At 38.2% G+C, this 18741-nt stretch overlaps 1 long non-coding RNA gene across 1 annotated transcript in view; it reads right to left on the bottom strand.

The window, feature by feature from the left end:
- Positions 1 to 6250: 6250 nt before the first annotated feature.
- Positions 6251 to 18741, bottom strand: part of LOC115352994 — a 35683-nt gene continuing 23192 nt past the window's right edge. Inside the window, exons 2-4 of the long non-coding RNA XR_003927366.1 lie at positions 15636 to 15778; positions 12849 to 12931; positions 6251 to 7102 (exon numbers count right to left, since the gene is read on the bottom strand). This is a non-coding gene — a long non-coding RNA (uncharacterized LOC115352994). The remainder of the gene's footprint in view (positions 7103 to 12848; positions 12932 to 15635; positions 15779 to 18741) is intronic.

An 18741-nucleotide genomic window follows, 5' to 3' on the forward strand; every position in this document is an offset into this window, starting at 1 on the left:
TTGTAAGAGTACTTAACAAGAAACAGTGAAGTGTTGAGTTTAAGGATAATAAACCCCCATAAACATGAAGAGAGAAAAACTTTCCCAAGTGTACCCTCAATAAAAGGTCACCTTGTCCACGGTGACAAGCTAGCATGGTTCAATAGTAAAGCGAAGTTAAGGGAAATGAGAAGGGTGTTCATTCAGTGGAAATACATCTGAAGATTTAATGCAGTGCCGAGTCATCCTGGTATGAATCTGCAGAGATCGGTGACCTAGTGAGAGACTCAGATCAGGGGCTGTTATATGACTGCAAGTTTATGGGCATGTAGTCATATGTAGATGGTAAAAGCCCCACAGTAAGCAACACTTCACTGCAAGGCTGGCAATAAAATTCTTTGCATTTTGGGCTCTGCCAGGCCCGGAAAACGAATGGGCACAGAGCAGGAGGGCTCATTCTGAAGTGCTTTGGCTATTTAACCACTGTCAGCACTGAGAGGAAAACTGAGGAAAGGCAAAGGCACCTTTGACATCTGTCTGTCAAACATCAGTAAACATGTCTTCTAGGTAACTGTTCTCAGTTTCAATCCCTTGACATTTGGGTTGTGCAAATGGGGAAACATGTCCTGTCAAAGGAAACTGGGAAACATACTTTGCTTTTCTTGGGTTTCATGTAGGGTCTTCAGCATATCTGTCCAAGTATGAGAGAGTTATGTCTATTGTTAGCCCCATAAGATCCTTCTGTGAATTCATCTCTACTATTGCCACTGTTTTAGTTTTCAGGTGGGGCAGTAGGAGGTACCAATTTCTGAGCCACAGGATTCCAGATACGGGAGCAAGAACAATCATAGGCTTTTGGATTGGTCTTTCTTGCCTTTTAGAGCTGTTTCTGTCTCTGCAGACTGTTCCCAAGGTTACTTTCATCACTACAATTCAAGATCTCATAATCTTTATATCTTTCCTTTCAGAGACTTCTGGTATGTGTCTCTCCAGTTTCTACTATCCCTGGTACACCTCCTGATTTCTTTGCAGTGGAAGCAAACTCCGGGCATCAGGTAGATAACTGAAAAGTTCGCTTCTCACCTTTTTGATGGTGATATAGTTGGAGAAAGTAACAAGCATATTCTTGTTTTTGTAAAGCTGATTTTGGAATCAGAAGATGTAAAGGAAGAAGGATGGTTGGCTTTTTTGATGGACACCATCCATTTCTTTTTTAATTTCCTAATTTTCAGGTTGGGCTTATTTGGATGTGCTTTACATACAAAGAATGACAACCTGAAGACCTGTGTCGTAGGAGACTACAGGAACAACAGAAGGACGATACCATTGCATCAGGTGTACAGCACACATCAGGTTTTAATTGAAACTTCTTGTCTTTTCCCATTATTTTCTGACAGGATTCAGTGCTGATGTTACACCTTCATTTCTCTTTTTCTGGAGAAATTTACCTATGGTTGCAATTGTAGGTAGTTCAGAATCCTTTTTAAGTGCAATGTTGTTCAAACAGGTTAGTTTTTCTGTGCGCTTTTCATGGTATAATTTGATATCAGAAGAAACACTGTTAGTTCCTTTGGTATGAAGTTTTGACATCTAAGCTTGAAAGCTCATGAAAGGTGAGAGACATTCTTACAATTAAGGTCACACGTAAAGGCAGGAAAGTAAAAGTTTTCCATTTAGAATGCTGAGTTCTTTGATTTATAATACTGACCTAAGTGAAGGCTCTGTGGGGGCATCATTTAGTCCACACGATTTGATTCAGTCTGTTGTGGAAGCTGGGCTGCGTAATCCGGTGATGGGGAGAGCTACCTCTGACAAGCAGACACTATGGGCAAAGTGGAAGGGTAGCTAGTAAAGACCTGTGCCAGCCTGCTCCTGTAGCATTTTTGGTGCCACCTTGGGCAAATAAAACTTCAAGCTCTGCCACTGCACATATTCCCAAGTGAAGAAAAATGCTTTATAGCCTCAAATACTTTTGATTAAGACATCATCTCTTGAGTTTAAAATCAGCTCAAACTATTCGAAGAACTTCATTACACAAACAATCGTGACTGAAGCACCGACAATTTCCTGGGGATTAATAACCACTGAGAGAAGCTGAAGGTATGAACTGCAGTGAAGGGCTATTAAATCCAGTCAGTCATTAAAGTCTTGGAAATGCCCTATGCTTCAGTCAGTATTTGAGAAAAAGAAGAAAACCAGGTTCTGCTTTATTCTGGCATAAATTTTGGATCATTCTATTGACTTTGAATTTACTTTGAAATCTAGTTTCTTCATTATGAGATTCAGCTATTTAATTTATCGTGCCATTTGTCTTCGTGTGCAACGTACAGTACTGCTGCATGAGTAAGTCATTGAGGTCTATTGTTATTTAGATTACTGGAGGAAATAATATGAAATAAAGCCATACTTACAATTACCCATATAAAATACTAACATGTTAAAGCGTTGCCAGTCTTTCAAAAAGATTTTTTCCATTTTCCGTGGGAGAGAAATGTCAGATAACCAAAAACTAGTTACTGCTTGATCTAAGAAAGCCAGTGAACCATATGAAAAATATATAACAAAACTTAAATGTTATGTGCAATTAGTTTTTAATTAATTGGCTTTTATGTGTGATCAGTCACCTGTGGTTTCATTGTTTAATGTACTGTTGTCAGCTTTAAATTTCTATTTTCTGTGGAGATGCAGCTTTTCATCCAGTAGTGCACTTTGTTATTTCATTGTAACAGTAGGCCAGAAATTGTTGCCTGTCAAAGCAAGAATTGACAAATCCAATTGAAGATCTGGCTGTTGTTTCAGAAATGGGTTTAAGTATCAGTGGACTAGAAAAGTAGTCTATAACTATGAATGCCATATATTCCTACTCTTTCCCTTTTCCCCCATCCTCGTGCTATATAAAGGATGACTTGGTAGAGTTGAGAAAAATATTACCTTAGATTTGGTTAGGATTTCAATGAAATAATTTACAATACTGTAATACAGCAGAAATGGGCTTCATGTCTTTTTAATTCACAAATATGCCTCTCTGTGTTTAGGTGACAAGGCAAGTTCTGTATCTTGAGAAGGCTTTCAAAAGTGTATCATTCCTGGATTATATGTTAACACAGAGAAAAAGGGGAAAGTTCTGAGCCATTTCAATTATTTTGCCACAAGATTTGTAGAAGGCAAAAAGAGCCAAGCCAGAAAATACAGAAAATCTGGTACTCAAGGAAATAGAGAGAGAATAATATGAGCAGTGCGATGATATGCTAACTGAAAGGATTGAGGGCAACAGGAATGGATTTTCTGTATGCAATGAGAAAAAAAGAGGAAAGGGAAGGAAGGAGACACTTCAAGTTACGGAGGGTTTCATTAGTTAAGTTCAGACAGTGAATTGAAACAGCTAACAGCTTTTTTTAAATATAGTAATAAACAAAATTCACAGAAAATATAAGCAATTAAATATAATGACAGAATTGTAATTACAAATATTGAGTAGTAGAACTAAAAAAGAAGATAAATTGAAAAAATGAGAAAATACACATCAATATATAAATCCAGCAGCTAGAACAGTCACAGCTTCAGCTGTTAAAATGTAACTGCTTTGTAGCTAGGGAAGTGGATCTCCTTTTTTTTTTTTTTTAAGACACTTTATGGGTCATTATATATGAAGATTGTATACTAATTCATTCAATTCACATAAATACATTTTAGCACTCTAAATATTTTTGAGTTAAGATGAATATTAGCAGATCATGCTGAATTCAGTTTTAGCTCATTTATCATCAACAATCAATAAAAGATCTGATTCTAAAATCTTTATACCGATGAATTGCTGTAGCAGAAAGAAACAGGGCTAAATTAATAAAGATTAAGCAGAGTACTAGGTAGAAAGAATATATCTTTCCTTTATCCCCAAAATAACTGAGATGATAACAAACAAATGACTTTTTCTTGTTGTTAGATTTTAAATGCCAATAACGGGAGGAAGAAAAGGAATACAGGGTTTAAAAATGAGGGACAGTTTGAAACACAGGTATGAACACACACAGCTCGTCCATAAGACAGCTGGACCTCCAGGCTCATCTCACGTGAGGGATTTAGCCAAGGTGCTGTGCAACGTTGCAGACTTTATGATGTTGCCCTGACCCACCACCGTGCCCCTTAGCTGTAGCAGGAAAATCAAACGTGGTAATGCCTCAGCTCATACAACAGTAAAAGAGCAGAAACTGCTGAAGAACGAGTTTTAAGGCTCACATTTGCTTGTACTGCAACACATTTACTTCTGTTATAGTTCACTGTGCACAGTACTAGCTAAAACTGACAAAGACCATGACTCAGGTGAATGTATTGACTGCAAACGGCGGCAGCTGAAGAGCCAGCACAATTTGACTCCACCAACACTGCTGTGGTAAATTTCCGAAGGAGAGGAAGGGCAGACACCAAGGGTGGCAGCGTTATAAATCAACAAAGCTACGCGTGCCAGAGCTTGTGGGTTTGGACTAAAGAAAATATAAACCTCTAGATTTATACCTGGACACTTAGATCATGATGAAAGAGGGAATTCAGTCATCTTTGAAAGCATTAGTTATCACTGCTGTAGACCATTTCCTTTGCACATGTTGCCAAAAAAGTAGTGTGTCCCCCGATTATCGCAAAAACTTTCAGGTTCTCTGCTCCCCCCCCCCCCCCCCCTCCAAATTCTGGGGAGAAAAGAGCTCTGAGTAGTTATAGGTACCTGTTATAGGAACCTGTCCATTTTGATGGCAGCTCTATTGCAGTACAGAGGAGCTTTGACTAGCCAACATGTTACCTTTCTAAATATTTTGTGCAGACTTACCCTCTCAGTGGCCTTTGTTAATGTGATATTATGCATTCTCCTTGCCTTATTTTGGGGGTCGATTTCTGCCTCTCAATGCACATAACACATTCATAGCAGAAGATCAACAGTGGTACTTCCCAACAGCTAACAAGACAAGTTCATAATACCTTTTCTGTTACTCTGTCACATTTTCTCCTTCAAGAGAACTATGTTTAATAAACATATTATTTCATTGATACTTAAATTCATTTACCTTTGTGGTTGTAGCTGAGAAGACTGTAGTAGAAAGAATCACATTTACAGCTAGGTTTTACACAAGCTTTTGGAATAAGTTATAGTTTTACAGAAATCAAATTCTCCAAAATATTACTGATCTAAAATTTATCTGATTTTAATGTGTTTTTTTCCTACCTAGACTAAATGGAAGCTTTGGAGATAAGTCAATGCTATTACAAAAAGTAATTATTAACATTTTAATAGAGGTTCCTATTAGCCTTTCTATTCATTGGTCACAGAGCCACATAGCAGAGGAAGTATTCCAACTTTATTCTGAATTCTTTGCACAAGTTTATGAAATGGCAAATATTAAGCAGAATGTCATAGATTAAGGTGATTTTGCTAGCCTTCTGTTGAGCTAATATAAAGACCAGTATCAGATAAAGAAAATATCCTGCCTGTCCTTCAGTAGCTCAATTCTTCATCTTATCTTGTTGGCATTTTGTGCCGTTACAATACTACCTGGAATCAAATGTGAAAGTTTCCTCTGGTGTACAGTAAAAAGCTTCCTTTAAGTCTTGCAATGCCCATTTCAGAATTAAAATAGCAATATTAAGCGGTCTGGTCCTGGAAAAGCAATACCAATAGAAATAAAACCAGCTGTATTTTTATTCTACAAAATGGAGGAAATAGCAGTTGCTACACACAGAATAGGTTACCGTATAGCCTGCACTGTTAAATATCTGCTCTGGGGGACCAACTGTGCAGACCAAGAAATCATGTCTGTAGAAGCTGTGTTCACATATAGCAGGAGAATGATATTTTTTTTTTTTTTTAGAAAGATGGACTTCTCTAAATAATACCAAGTACACTCAGTAAAGCACATTTATCATGTGTCAGTTTTCTTGATTTAGCAAGTAGAAAATACTGAATGCTATCTGGATGCTTACTCAGATAGTGCACTTGTGGGCATAAGGAGACCAGCTTAACACCATCTACCACACCAATATTTCATTTCTTCTGATCCACCTCAATATGAGGCATCCCTTTGGACTCCAAGAAGTGGAAGGTCATAAGCTTTTGTCAGATACAATGTGACATGAAGGGTAATTGTGGCATCTGCTAGGAAAGAAGCCAAATGAGCTGTTTCTAGTTATTTCTGTCATGTCTGCCATTTCTCAGTGTAGTAAGGAAGAGAATATTTTGCCCATCATTGCCTCACCTATAGCAACAGAAAAGGACTGATGGGATAAACACAGATGGTAGCAAGAGGTCAGGAAAAGATAAGTATGGGGAGCCCAACTGATGAGAGCGAGAGGTTTTGGAGAAAAAAAAGACAGCAAGAAATCATATGCTGGGGAGACAATGATAACAATTTATAGCACTTTTCCCTTCCCCAGTGTCATTTTAGTTGGCCCCAGGTTCTCTTTTGCCTAGCAGCCATGCTCCTTGTAGTCTCCTTGGTTTATACTCCACCTAATTTCCACAAATCCCATTGCTAGGGCTGCAGGGTATGTGGTCCATCCACCCTGCAGTTGCTCTCACTGTCTAGAACTTGTTGCTAACATTTCTCTGCTTTTCATATGCAGTGGATACTTACCTAAATTGTGAACACATATGCAAATACAGGATAATTCTGAATTCTGGCTTTACCTTTCATAAACCAGCAAAACTAGTCTGTTGTCACAGGGTGCTTCTGGGAGCTTAGTATTTGTCTATAATAGCAAATTATTAAGACGGCCTAGGCAAGTCTGGGAAAGTGATAAATGGTATGAGCTATAACTGTCCCAGAAAGCAAGCTAACAATAAAACAATGCTGCAGTTGTGGACAGCTTATAGTGAGGCCCTTTGAGCTTTCTGGTACAGCACTAGTATGTAAGCGTGCTCCTTGCTATATTGTGCTTGCCTTGTGCGGAGTGCTTTCCTGGCTATCAGTGCTCACCAGCAGACTCTTCTTCATACTGGAATGATGCTGTGGGGAACTGGACACTTCTACAGCATCTTAGAATCCATTTTTATGAGTTGCCGCTTCGTCTCACTCCAGTAATTACAGGTAACTGTTCACCGAATTCAGTATACCCAGCATGGTTTTGTATAGACAGAAACCTCTACAGAAGTTTAATAAGGACACAAAGGATAAGAATTAAAAAGAAATTAATTGTGTTTATCAGTGTTTCAGTTGGCTTAAAAGTTTATTTTGGCATATAAGAGTTGGCTAGAAAATTAAGAGGTGCCTCACAGTCTTCCTAAGAAAAAACTGGTTCTTCTGCAGCCATTAGCCATCAGATTTTCTTCACAAAACTGAGTCTAGCCTTCGAAGGGATCTCATTTCGCATTATACTCCATAATCCTCTCAAAGTTGAGGCAATGGTTGGAAAGGAAGGAAGAACAGTTTTTCAGACTCCAAATACTTTTCATTTCTCTCCATCTCTCCTTCCATTGGAAAATGTTTAGCTTGCATTCCAGAAAAAACACTCTGTAAATTGATATGTATATTTACATAGAGGGTATAATTTGACAGCCACTCTTTATAAAGAGTATACAAAAATGGAGTTAAATGGGTGCAGCTTATTACTGATTTTTTGATTGCAACCACAAGAAAAAACAAAGTCATGCTGGGGTAATGATGTGCTTGAGGTGTACTGGTGGTTCTGGCTTTAAGGAATACTTTTTAATGTATTTACTTCATTTTAATAAATATCTGCAGAATGAAAGTATGAGATCTCAGGTGCTTCAACAAGAACCTCGGGGAGGGGGAAGGACATGACATAGGATGGGGGGACAGCATGGGGGGGGGCATAGATGGAGGCAAGAACCACAGTTTTGTTTTGGTTTTTTTCCCCACCTTTCTTTTTCTCTGCAGTGACTTCCTACTCTTTAATGGCCAGGTCATTGCTTTATTTCACTGTAGAAATGCTTCTCAGTATCTTTTTCTCAGTAAAAGAGAAAAGTTGCCTGGGTTAAAGTGGCCATTTAGCATCTGACTCTGTGAAAGGTACTTCCCATCTGCCTGATGAGTATTTTACTTCCATTTAAATTTTCACTGATATAGCACTCTCTTAAATATCTGAGGAAATTGAAAGCCCATACCTTGGCAGAGCACCCTGTGACTGCTTGCAAGCAATTTGACTCTAGGAGTGATTTTTAAAAATATTCCTTTCAGACAGAATGTGAAGTATACTTTACTTCTCGAATCTAAAAGTGTAGATAGGCCTTTTAAAGATGGCATGTCACAATCTGATCAGATATTTAGTGGATGATGTATTAAATGAGCTAATTTGTTATTAGAGGAATAACCCTGTAATCTGAAAGAAATTCAGTTTCCCGTGTTTCCTTTACATGGCAAGGTGTCTTCAAAATCAAGGCTTTTGGCAGCATGGTTCAAGCCTCACCCCACCTGTGACTGTGAGTTTTCTCCTTCTTTCAGCACTAACCCTGTGCTGACTGGTGTTGGCTTCTCTGTTTAATACAATCAGAAATTCTTAGTTTCATATAACGGTGAAGTTCTGTTTTCTCTTAACAAGAAATGCATAGTAAAGTAAAATCAACCTAGTGAGTCAAAATTCTAATTTGATTTTTTTAAGAACAAGTGTTAGAGTATTTGTGGCCTCAAGGAATGAATTAAGCCGCTCTATTTTGTATATTCAAGTAATAAGAATTTACTAATTTAATATAGTAAGCAAAGCAATTATTACTTCCCTTTCTCATTTTTTTTATGACAGGAGACTGTGCATATTAACTGTGACCGTAGTTTAAGTGCTATGCTACCATCTGAGAGAGGTAATCCTGGAATAACACAGGGACTTTACTTGAAACTTTCACCTTTCTACCAAAAAGCCTGACAGTACTACTTTTTCATCACAGACAAGGAGAGATTTCAAATCAGCTCATCTTGGGAGCTTCAAAGTCTTTTAATATGCACAGTTTAGGGTAGTGGAATTTCTTTCATGTGGTTTCTCAGGTGGCTTTGCATTTTTATACTTTAGAATGTCAGAGCAACTAGGCTATGCTCACACTTCATGCTCCAGCTGTCAAACCAATGTCAAGTCCTAATTACGAGATTTTTGAGTTGATCCCACGTGACTGGGTTTTCAAACCAGAACAGACATAACGGGGTACTGAAGTTTGGCAAGTCTTTTTCTGATGGTCAGAAAAGAGCAACACAAATGGTCATTGTTGGAATATAATCTAAATATAAAGTCTCTTCCTGTCATCAAGCATTCAGTGTGTGTTCTGTGTACTCCAGAGCATAACAGTTAATTCAAAATTCAAAGAATGCTATTTGCATAATTTATTCTGTTTTGCATAACTTTCTGAGTTATGCTCACATTTTAGAAAAAAGATTTCATGTATATATATGAAAATATTATAGTGTTGAAGCAGTTTAGAATCATTTTACTAGTGTATTAGTAAATGCTTCCTGTAGCAATCTAACACAGTTGCTGTACCTATAGACAAATATAAGGTTTACTGCATTACATATTCATAAGAAGAATGCAGAATATGCCCAGGGTTTACACCTTAGTTTAGGCTACCAAGAGGAGCAGGATAAGTCTCTTCATGTATATCTTAAGTGAACTGAAATCAATCTTTGGGGGTGCCTGCCTCTCTTCTGACTTCAAGACAGCATTTTAGACATCTCAGATCATTAAAATTAAGTGGGAAGAATTTGGGCCTGTACCATGGGCTTTGCAGTCATGATTTTATTGATGGAAATCAGAGAGGATGGTGGGTTTTGGCTGTCACATTCCCCAGCAGCCGCCCAGACCCGTGGGTGCTTTTTTGTCATGTGAGCTGGTGTGAGCCTCACCTCCTGGAACTGCACCTCCTCAGGAAGGATGTTCCTGAAAATGGACGAGTGAACTGGGTGCTGTACGTTGTCTCCTAAATTGGCTCAGGAAGGTGTGGGATATCATCCTGATGTAGTTAACACAGGAAAACTACTGCCTGGAAATGTGCACTTATGTGAATCAAAGTTTTAGTTACTTATGACCCAGTAGTGCTGCTTTAAGCTTTTATTCACGTGTCTCAAGGCAGAGTGCAGAGAAGGCTGCTGTCATTCTCATTTTACAAAGCCAGAGGTGCAGACAGCAGCGAGCTCTCGAAATGACCTGGCCAGATGCACAAAATTGGCAGAGCCAGGAGGACTCTGACCGGGTCACTCTTGCATGTTGTGCTTGGTTGGGATGCTCCTTCCTCTGCCACGGTGCCTCTGCACAGAAAAGGAGGATAATACGCTATGGCAACTGGGATCACCTATGCCAAAGACAGTTGCATAGCCTGTCCTGCAGATCTGCTGACCTGCTACATCTGCCTCTGTGGGATCACAGAGCAGTAGAAAGGTCTGGGTCCTGGGCTGCACGCTCGGAGGAACCCAGCAAGAAGTTACATTTTCCCACAGCAGGGATGAGCCACAGCATTGCCTCTGCCATGTGTCCGGTGGTCCCCTCTCTCCTTGTGTGACCTGCTATGTAAGGTCTCACAAACTGGTCCAAAAAAAAAAAATGAGGTGCCTGTGCATACTGTCAGTACGAATGCAGACGACAACAGCTGAGAATATACAAGAAATCTGTGTTTGTTGAGTGTTTATATTAACAGTCCCAAAATACCTTTGTTCTTAATATGTATTTTAAAAAGTCTCAAACTTTGGCAAGTTATGAAATACCATATCTTCAATGCAGAAAAGCTTTAATAACAATGTATCCTATGAAATACCAAGCGAAGAGGGAAGGATTTTATTTGTTTGACCAGAAAAATAGTTACACCCCCTAGTCATCCTATCTCCAAAAATTTTAGGACTGAGAATTTTTTTTCCTTGCTGTTACCTTATTTACTTGCCTGGATTTTGTCTGTCAGATTACAGTGCTAGGAACTATGAACCACTTGACAACTCCACATGATGAACTTAAAGTTCAACACAGGGCTGTTCAGTTCTTTCTTCAATACTTGTGAATACAAGGCAGGACTGCAGGGGAAGGACCAGTGTCCTTTGAAGCCTCTTGGCAGCAGGAGGCTGATACCGGTGACAGCTTCTAAAGCCCCCTACCAATAACCTCGAGACCCTAACTGCCACTCAGTAATATTTTGTGGCCTTTGGTCCCTCACATTAATTTAATCTTTATTTTTATGATAAAGAATGAATGTCCTTCAATCCACAAGCTACATCTCAGAGGACAGCCAGGCTTATAAACCAGTGGATACAAAAGAAATAATCAACACTCCCAAACTCCAACCTTCAAACCCCAAACTCTTTTAGGATAGGAAGATATTTTAATCTTTTAATAAAGTACATATGCATTCAGAAGGGAAATAGGGATTATAATTCTATCTATCTACTATATGCATTGCAATAATTCTCCAATAAAGAATATATTCTAAAATATTTTGGTCTTTTTTTTTTTTTCTTTAAACTGTTGGCAAAACATCTATGTATTTGTGCTTATCAATTTGTAGAAAGTGAGGTGCTGTATCTTAAACAGGAGAGTCTACTCATACAGAATTGTGCCAAATGGTCATCCTACTCCTTAATGCGCAAAGGGCAGACACTCAGTGAGGCTGAAAACAATAAAACAGAAACGATGGCAAAATATTGTATAGCTGGCAACAATCCTTTGTTTCATGGGAAGGTCATACATTTTATGCCCTCATGACAGTCATCTGAGTTAGGAGCTGAACCAGAAACGTACAGAGCGTAAAATTCAAGAATAGTAACCCAAACCAAAAAATCAAAGCAAGAAAGAAACTAGCACAAAACAATCCAACAAGCTTTTTCCAGCTTGATATGAAGGGCTAAATATAAATAAGTTGGAACTATTCAAAGACTTAGACTTAGTGGAGATACTATGTACTAGACTATCTTTTAGATACACTTCTTTGATATTAAGATTTGAGGCATAATTGTTATGCATTGCTAAATCATTTGAAAGGTTTCAGTTAAGGTCAAGACTCTCTGGGAATGGCTTTCAGATTCTGCAGCATTTCATTGCAACAGACGAACAATTCTGTAGCAAAACTGGTGGATTTTTTTTAAAGTAATTTATATTTCAGAATGAATAGTTGCTGTGCAGATGATATTAACTTTTTAGTGAAGTGAAATATAGCCATGGTGTCAGGTTTTCTGAAGACTCGAGAAAATTATGTAGAAATAGAATTATCCTTTGCACTTTTTATGTTTGCTTTTTGTTTTCATCACCCACTCTTATTAGAAAATGTATTTCTTTCTTTTTTTCTTTTTTTTTTCTTTTTTTTGTCTTTCAGTCCTCTTTCTTTCTTTGAAAGCTTGGATTCTCATGTAATCCATGCTACTTCTGGTAAAGGATGGATTTGAAGCAGGTTTTGTGCTCATACTTGTAATTGAAGGGTACCATATTTTTCTTTACATATGATTAGGGAAATAGAAACTGATGGAATAATTCTTTTTTTCCAGTTGTTTACTCATTATTCTTTGCCAGCCATAGTGTCCATGTTGCCTTAGTAGAACAACAGTAACATTTATTGCAAGCCTTCAGACCAAAGTTCCCACTGTCTTTGTAACAAGGGATTTCTTAACCTATTGCTTGGGAGAGAATGTAAGTCTGGCACGTCTTACCACACAGTATCACTTCTGGTGGCAGCTGGTTAGGTCACTATACATTGTTTCCATCCTTTGTGTGCAGGTCAGATACCTAAATTAATTTAACCACAGAATAAAAATATGCTCAGTTCTGATACTTACCCGTTATTTACTGTCCATATAGCACCATGCCCTAAGTTTGGTTGTGAACACTGGTGAAGAAGAGAAATAAGTGTTAGCTGTAATGGCAACTTTTTATTAAGACATTTTAAGATATCTGAAATGTAAGTCACATCTTACCTCCCATTATTGATCAGTTTTGTTCAGCCTGCATTCTGTTCTCAGCCCTGGTGGGTTATCCTCGTGGCCTTCCATGAACAGAGCTAAAAAGCAATAGTTTGAAAGGAAAAATGTATATTTGTACAGTCTCTTTCCACTGTGTTGCTTATCAATTGTTCCACTTCCATGCCAAGGTAATGCAGATTCTAGTTAACTGATTTGTTCTCAGTCACTGGTAGTGGATAATAACCTCGCTGACCAAAAAAAAATTTGCCATTGTGTTCTCATCTGTATCCAGTATTACTGATAGCAAGCAAGAATAAGGGGTATAGTAGGATAACTGTTAAACAAACAGTTAAAGCACAGTTTGTGTCCTACAGTGGTCGTGATTTAGATTATGTGAAGCCATAATAAATATTGAAGAAGAAAAATTGGGGATTTGTCCTGCAAGTGCCTGTAGTACTTGTAAAATTAATACAGCTTTGCACAGGAAAAAAGGGATCTAATCCATGGATTAATGGTTTGAATTTATCCTTTGCACTTTACCCTTTGTGAGGGTAAAAGATCAGGACACCTTTAAAAATAGTATTTTCAGAATTCATTTGTGGAAGCTTCTCACTTATGAGGAGAGGCAACAGGCAATGGAAATATGAGAAGTTTGAGACATGAGTGATGCTTGCTTGGCCTGCCATCCCCCTCTGCCTCCTCCAACAGAAGGAATAATGTAGCACCAAGATCTGGTTCTTAAGAGAGCCTTAAGGTGCAACAAACACAGTGCAATAAAGCTATTTCAGGGCAAAGAAATGGGGAAGAGTAAACTAGTTATTGTACCTAGATTTTAAAATACTTGCAGTCTAAAAAGATAGCAAGCTATATGGAAAATAACAAGTATAGCAACTATCAAACCTGCATATTAGACAGAAATAGGGTCCTAAGGTGTAATGAGAATGAAAAGGCTGAAGTCCTGAAAATGCTGCATTGCAGGTAAGTATCTGGCAGTACTAAAGAAGGGAGATATATAGATATATGACAGGTGTTCCAGGAGAAAGCTGGCTTCTGGATTAGGTTACAAAAGTTGCCACATACCATCAAGCTGTGCATGGTAAAGTTGTTTTTTGTTGATATACGGCCAGACTGTGATGCCCTTATTTGCATTATGACTACAAATGGAATACTGTTACACTGTACAAATCAGCAGAATTATATTACTGAAGCTGAGCAATGGTACATAAACTTGTTCAAAAACTTTATTTGAAATCTCCTTCCAGTGGCTATTTTAAGTAGGAGGATTTCTGTTAATAAGTGCACCATGCCCTAATAGAAAACATTTATGCTTTATAAAGACAGATTAGTGATGAAAATTATTAATTTGCCTTTAATGACTATTTCAGACAGGAACTGGTGGTGTTGCAGATGTACTCCAGTTTCTATCTTATTTCAAAATTTATCTTGCTGTGCTCTTTGACGAAGATTAAGCTGTTCTTGGGTTTTGTTATTCTGTTATTTTTTAGATAACAGGTGACTGCCTCTCTTCAGTGTCTTCCTGATTTCATACAATAGGGGTTTCTTTTTAATATTAGAAATTCTATTCGAATTTTAAAAACTGGGTTTAGTCACAGTTTTCTGTACTAGAACGTGCAATTACTAGAGCAGAAAAGCTATTGCCTGAGTATGTTTTATTTTTTATAATCTCTCATTCACAGTACGTTCTGAAGACCTGTGCAAAATTTCTGAAAAATAAAGGAAGCAGAATCTGTAAAATCATACAGTTGCTCTTTTCTCTCTTTGAACACCTCTACAAAATAGATGTGATAAAATGAAAAATTACTTCTATTTCATTCATTTTGTCTGAATCAGTCAGTAGCTGCACAGTTGAGAGTAAGGCTAGTGTCTTCTCAGTGGTCAGAGTCACGCAGGTACCAACAGGTCTATCAACTCTGACCCGCACCATGCAAATACACTTTTTCACAGTCATTTGAATCAGGGTTATCAATTACCCTTTCGCTCGTATACTGATGTTAAAGTACAGTCCTTTATGCCAACGTCAGGAGGAGACAAGAAACACTCTAAAATCTAGTTAAGAAGCACTATTCACAAAGTGGTATTATTCCTGAAAAGGAAAATGTCTTTTTCTTATTCAGTCTGAATATTCCCTGAGGCTTTACTCAAAACTCTTAAATATGAAAGGTTTTCTCACCACTTCTGTTTGCTGTGCTGGCCCTGGGTCCTGTTGAAAGGGGGTTTCTACTCCCTGAGATGCCCGCCCGCGGCTGAGGGGCTCAGCTGTGCCCGGCGGTGGGGCCGCTGGAGCCGGCGGGAACCGGCGGGAACCGGCTGGGTCCGGCCCGGGGCAGCCCCGCCTCTCCCCTCACAGCCGCCGCCGGCCCTGCAGCCACCATGGCCGACACCTGGGCACCTGCACCCGGTACGAAGGCACGAGACGAGTCCTTCAGCGTGGCCTCTGATTCCAGGACTGGCAAAGTCCTCCCAGCCCCACCACCTCCAGGTGACGCAGCGTCTGGAACAACCCTCTGCTCAGTGAACGGCACCTGTACACCTTCACGGGTTTCCTCCAAATTCTCCACGGTAACGTGTCTTGCTGTTTAGTGCTTAGTATTAATTTTGTACATCCGCTACTTTTCACAGCCATTTTACTGGAACACCATGCGAGTCTCCATCTTTGAAGCTGACTGGTGATAAGACTGAAATCCAGGTAATTTAACTCAGTGATCCGCTTGGATTTTTACTTTTTTTAACTTCTCTTTGAAAATGTCTGCTAATGAGTATGTTCTTCCTGTCAGGACCGACCTTCCTTACTGATACCTTCCCGTTAGTACGTCATGCTTTCTTCCCAGGAGTCACCAGCTTTTTCTCATTTACTTCCTGAAGAGAGTCAAAATGGCTTTTAATCATCCCTGAAACGGTTTCCAAAGCCAGCTCTCTCCATGGACCTGCAGGGAAACACATCAGGCAAAGCTGTCATGTCCCTGGAGTTTCTTCTTGTGGAAAAGTTCATTAATGGTGGCAGCACAGGGAAAAGCTGAAAATGTCATTATTTTTCTCTAACATATCAAGGACAAACAAGATTATCAAGTAAGTAAACATAATGCAAAACAAAAGAAAACTGAATGACATAGTAGTTGTCTTTCTCAAACATGCCTCCCCTTCTTGTTTTTTTTTATTCCTACTATAATGTTACAAACCAGGGCACCAATACATTCTGCAACATCCAAAGGTCCCTGCTCCCAAACATGTTCCCAAACCTGCAAAGTTCCCAAGGTCTGCAAGAAGTCAGCCCTGCAGAAGTCAGAAACCAAACAAATGGAAATTATGATTCTTCTGGTGGTTTTATTTTTTGCCCTGATTTTGAAGAGCATGTCAACGCATCATTGCATTTAAACAAAACTCTAGGTCTGTCTGACTCTTACTAACACTTAAGCACGTGTCTAAGTGGTATTCTGAAATCAAGACAGTCTGGAGACAGTGGACTAAATGTAAAACTGATGAAAGCAAATGCTGTTCTTATTAAATTTCTCAGGAACAAATTAATACCGACTTAAGTGGCACTAAAAATGACATGTGGAGTTGAAGAAGGTCTAAAATGCAAACTAGAGTAATTTTCACTACTCACATTATTTTGGCTTGATGTTTACAATCATACCACAAAAAGAAACCTCTTTTTGCTCATGATGCTATGATAATTTGCACTGTAAGGGGCTAGCAAGAAGTCATTAACCAACTATAGCTCTAATCAAAATGGATCAAAATCAATTGTCTTTTATTTTTCAACATACACTTCTGAAATTTTGAAGGCAATCCCCTCAGTGAAAGTCACTACCTAAGCACATTAGCTATAGTGCTAAAGTAGCTTTGAGAAACAGTAGCCTCTGCTGCATATACAGATAATATTTTCTTGATTTCAATTTATTCAGTTAATTAAAATAGTTCACTAGGTCATTTACAGTTGAATCCACTCACTGAAAAGACTAAAATTCAAAATATTTTTTGATAAATTTAAGTTTACTATTTACGGGGAACATTTGAGGTCTTTTTTCCTTTTGTGTATCTTAGCATCATTGGTGAGCCCTTAGACTATCAGACAGAGTAAAAGTTAAGTTGCTGCCTGGTAATTCATATTTTACAATCTTTTTCAACTGTGTTTCTTATAGTTTCATCTGCAAATAAAAATTACTTCAGTCAGCACTTTCACTGCCCTCCTCTGAGGTTCTTCCTACTCATTTCCACTTCTGTGCTATATAGGACTTTGTGCTGTCTGGGCAACGAACAAAGCCGTGGGATGATTTGGATCAAAATAGACTTTTAAATATATGTACGTTTATACATCTACACACACACAGAGTATTATATGTATATACGTATATATTTCTGGATTTATCTAGATCAACAGAAATTCACTGTTTGACCATAGAACTATAGTTAAAAACTGCAGATAAATGGCTGAAACTATGTGAAGGTAGGAGGGAGACCAGATTACTTTTTTGTGGCAACACCATCTTTCCTGACATAAAAAGTATATGAAATTGTAACCTTAAGCTGTCCCTTCACTGCAAAGAGATGTGTGCTGTTGTATCAAGGTAAAAAATAGAGATCACAAATGTACTATAGAGAAAGGCACATGTAGTTTTTTGGTTCTGTATAACTAGTAAATGCCAATAAGATACACTCTGGTTTGGAGCTTGCCTAGAGTTGCTAATATAAGCAGAAACTAGTGCCTCATTTCCACTAAAATGCTTACGTAGAAGAACATACGCTCAATAATTGATTTATCTTAATGAGATAATTCATCTGATTTTACTTAAGGTAAAAGTATCTGGGTTTTTTTTCTGTTGATTCCTGAGGGTGTAGAAAGCTGACCTGGAATTTTCTAACTTTAGTTTAAAAAAAAAAAAAAAAGAAAAATTTCCCACTTCACTGTTTTCTAGCAAATATTATTGTCAATTGACAAAATAAAATTGTCAAAGTATCCTCCTTCTGTTTAAATAAACCTCTTTGTTTTAGATGTTAAGCTTAATGTCGCGGGGGGGGGGGGGGAAGAGAAAACCTGAACTAGAAGTACAATATGAGAACACTGACTTGAGCTGCTTTTGGGAAGTAAATTAGGAGAGTTTTCAGTTGACTAAAGTTTTCAAGGTATTACTTTTTGTTATCAAATGGAATAAAAATGTTTTTGAATAGTTCATTCTCATAGTACGGGAAGAATCTATTTACGATTCTTTGCATATTTGTGAGAATGTACATGTGTATCGTATTGCTGAAGAAACATTTATCAGACTGTAAGCTAAAATATTTAGATATTGTCCCTTTTAGAACTAGTTTGAAAGCAGAATATTTGACATTTATTGCCTCCATAGAAAATAGAATTAGCAATAACATTTTGCGCTGCGTATTTCAAAGCAATGGATATCTATGAGATGGATAATGAAGTGTGCCCCCCGTTGCACATGCTAGTAAATATGTAAACAGGGAGCTCAGCTGCCTATGACATTTTTTACAGCATGGCTAAGCAAGTCTGGTTTTTTGTAGCAGCAAAGCAGACTTGTATGATTACCATCCACTCTGCTTGTTCCTATATCCACCACCACATGGCTCCTTTACAGCAGACACCACCGTGAAGTTTTCTTTTGAATGAACAGTCAACTGTCTGAATTTAAAAGAACACTCCAAGAACTTCACAAGTTCTTCCAATATATGCTTTCTAATTTCACTAAATCTTTTCTTCAGTTCCTTTAGCATTTTAAAAATACAGTTGGAAAACAAAATCTCATATGTACACAGGTATACTGACCTCCATCTTTCTTAACAGATTCTGTTCAAGTTGAGTCCTGAGCTGCTCAAAGCAGTTCAGAAAAGATGCATCAAGGACCTATCAAATGCTTGTTCAGCTCTAAGAGTA

This window comes from Aquila chrysaetos, chromosome 18, assembly GCF_900496995.4.
Source record: "Aquila chrysaetos chrysaetos chromosome 18, bAquChr1.4, whole genome shotgun sequence".
Taxonomy (NCBI): Eukaryota; Metazoa; Chordata; class Aves; order Accipitriformes; family Accipitridae; genus Aquila; species Aquila chrysaetos.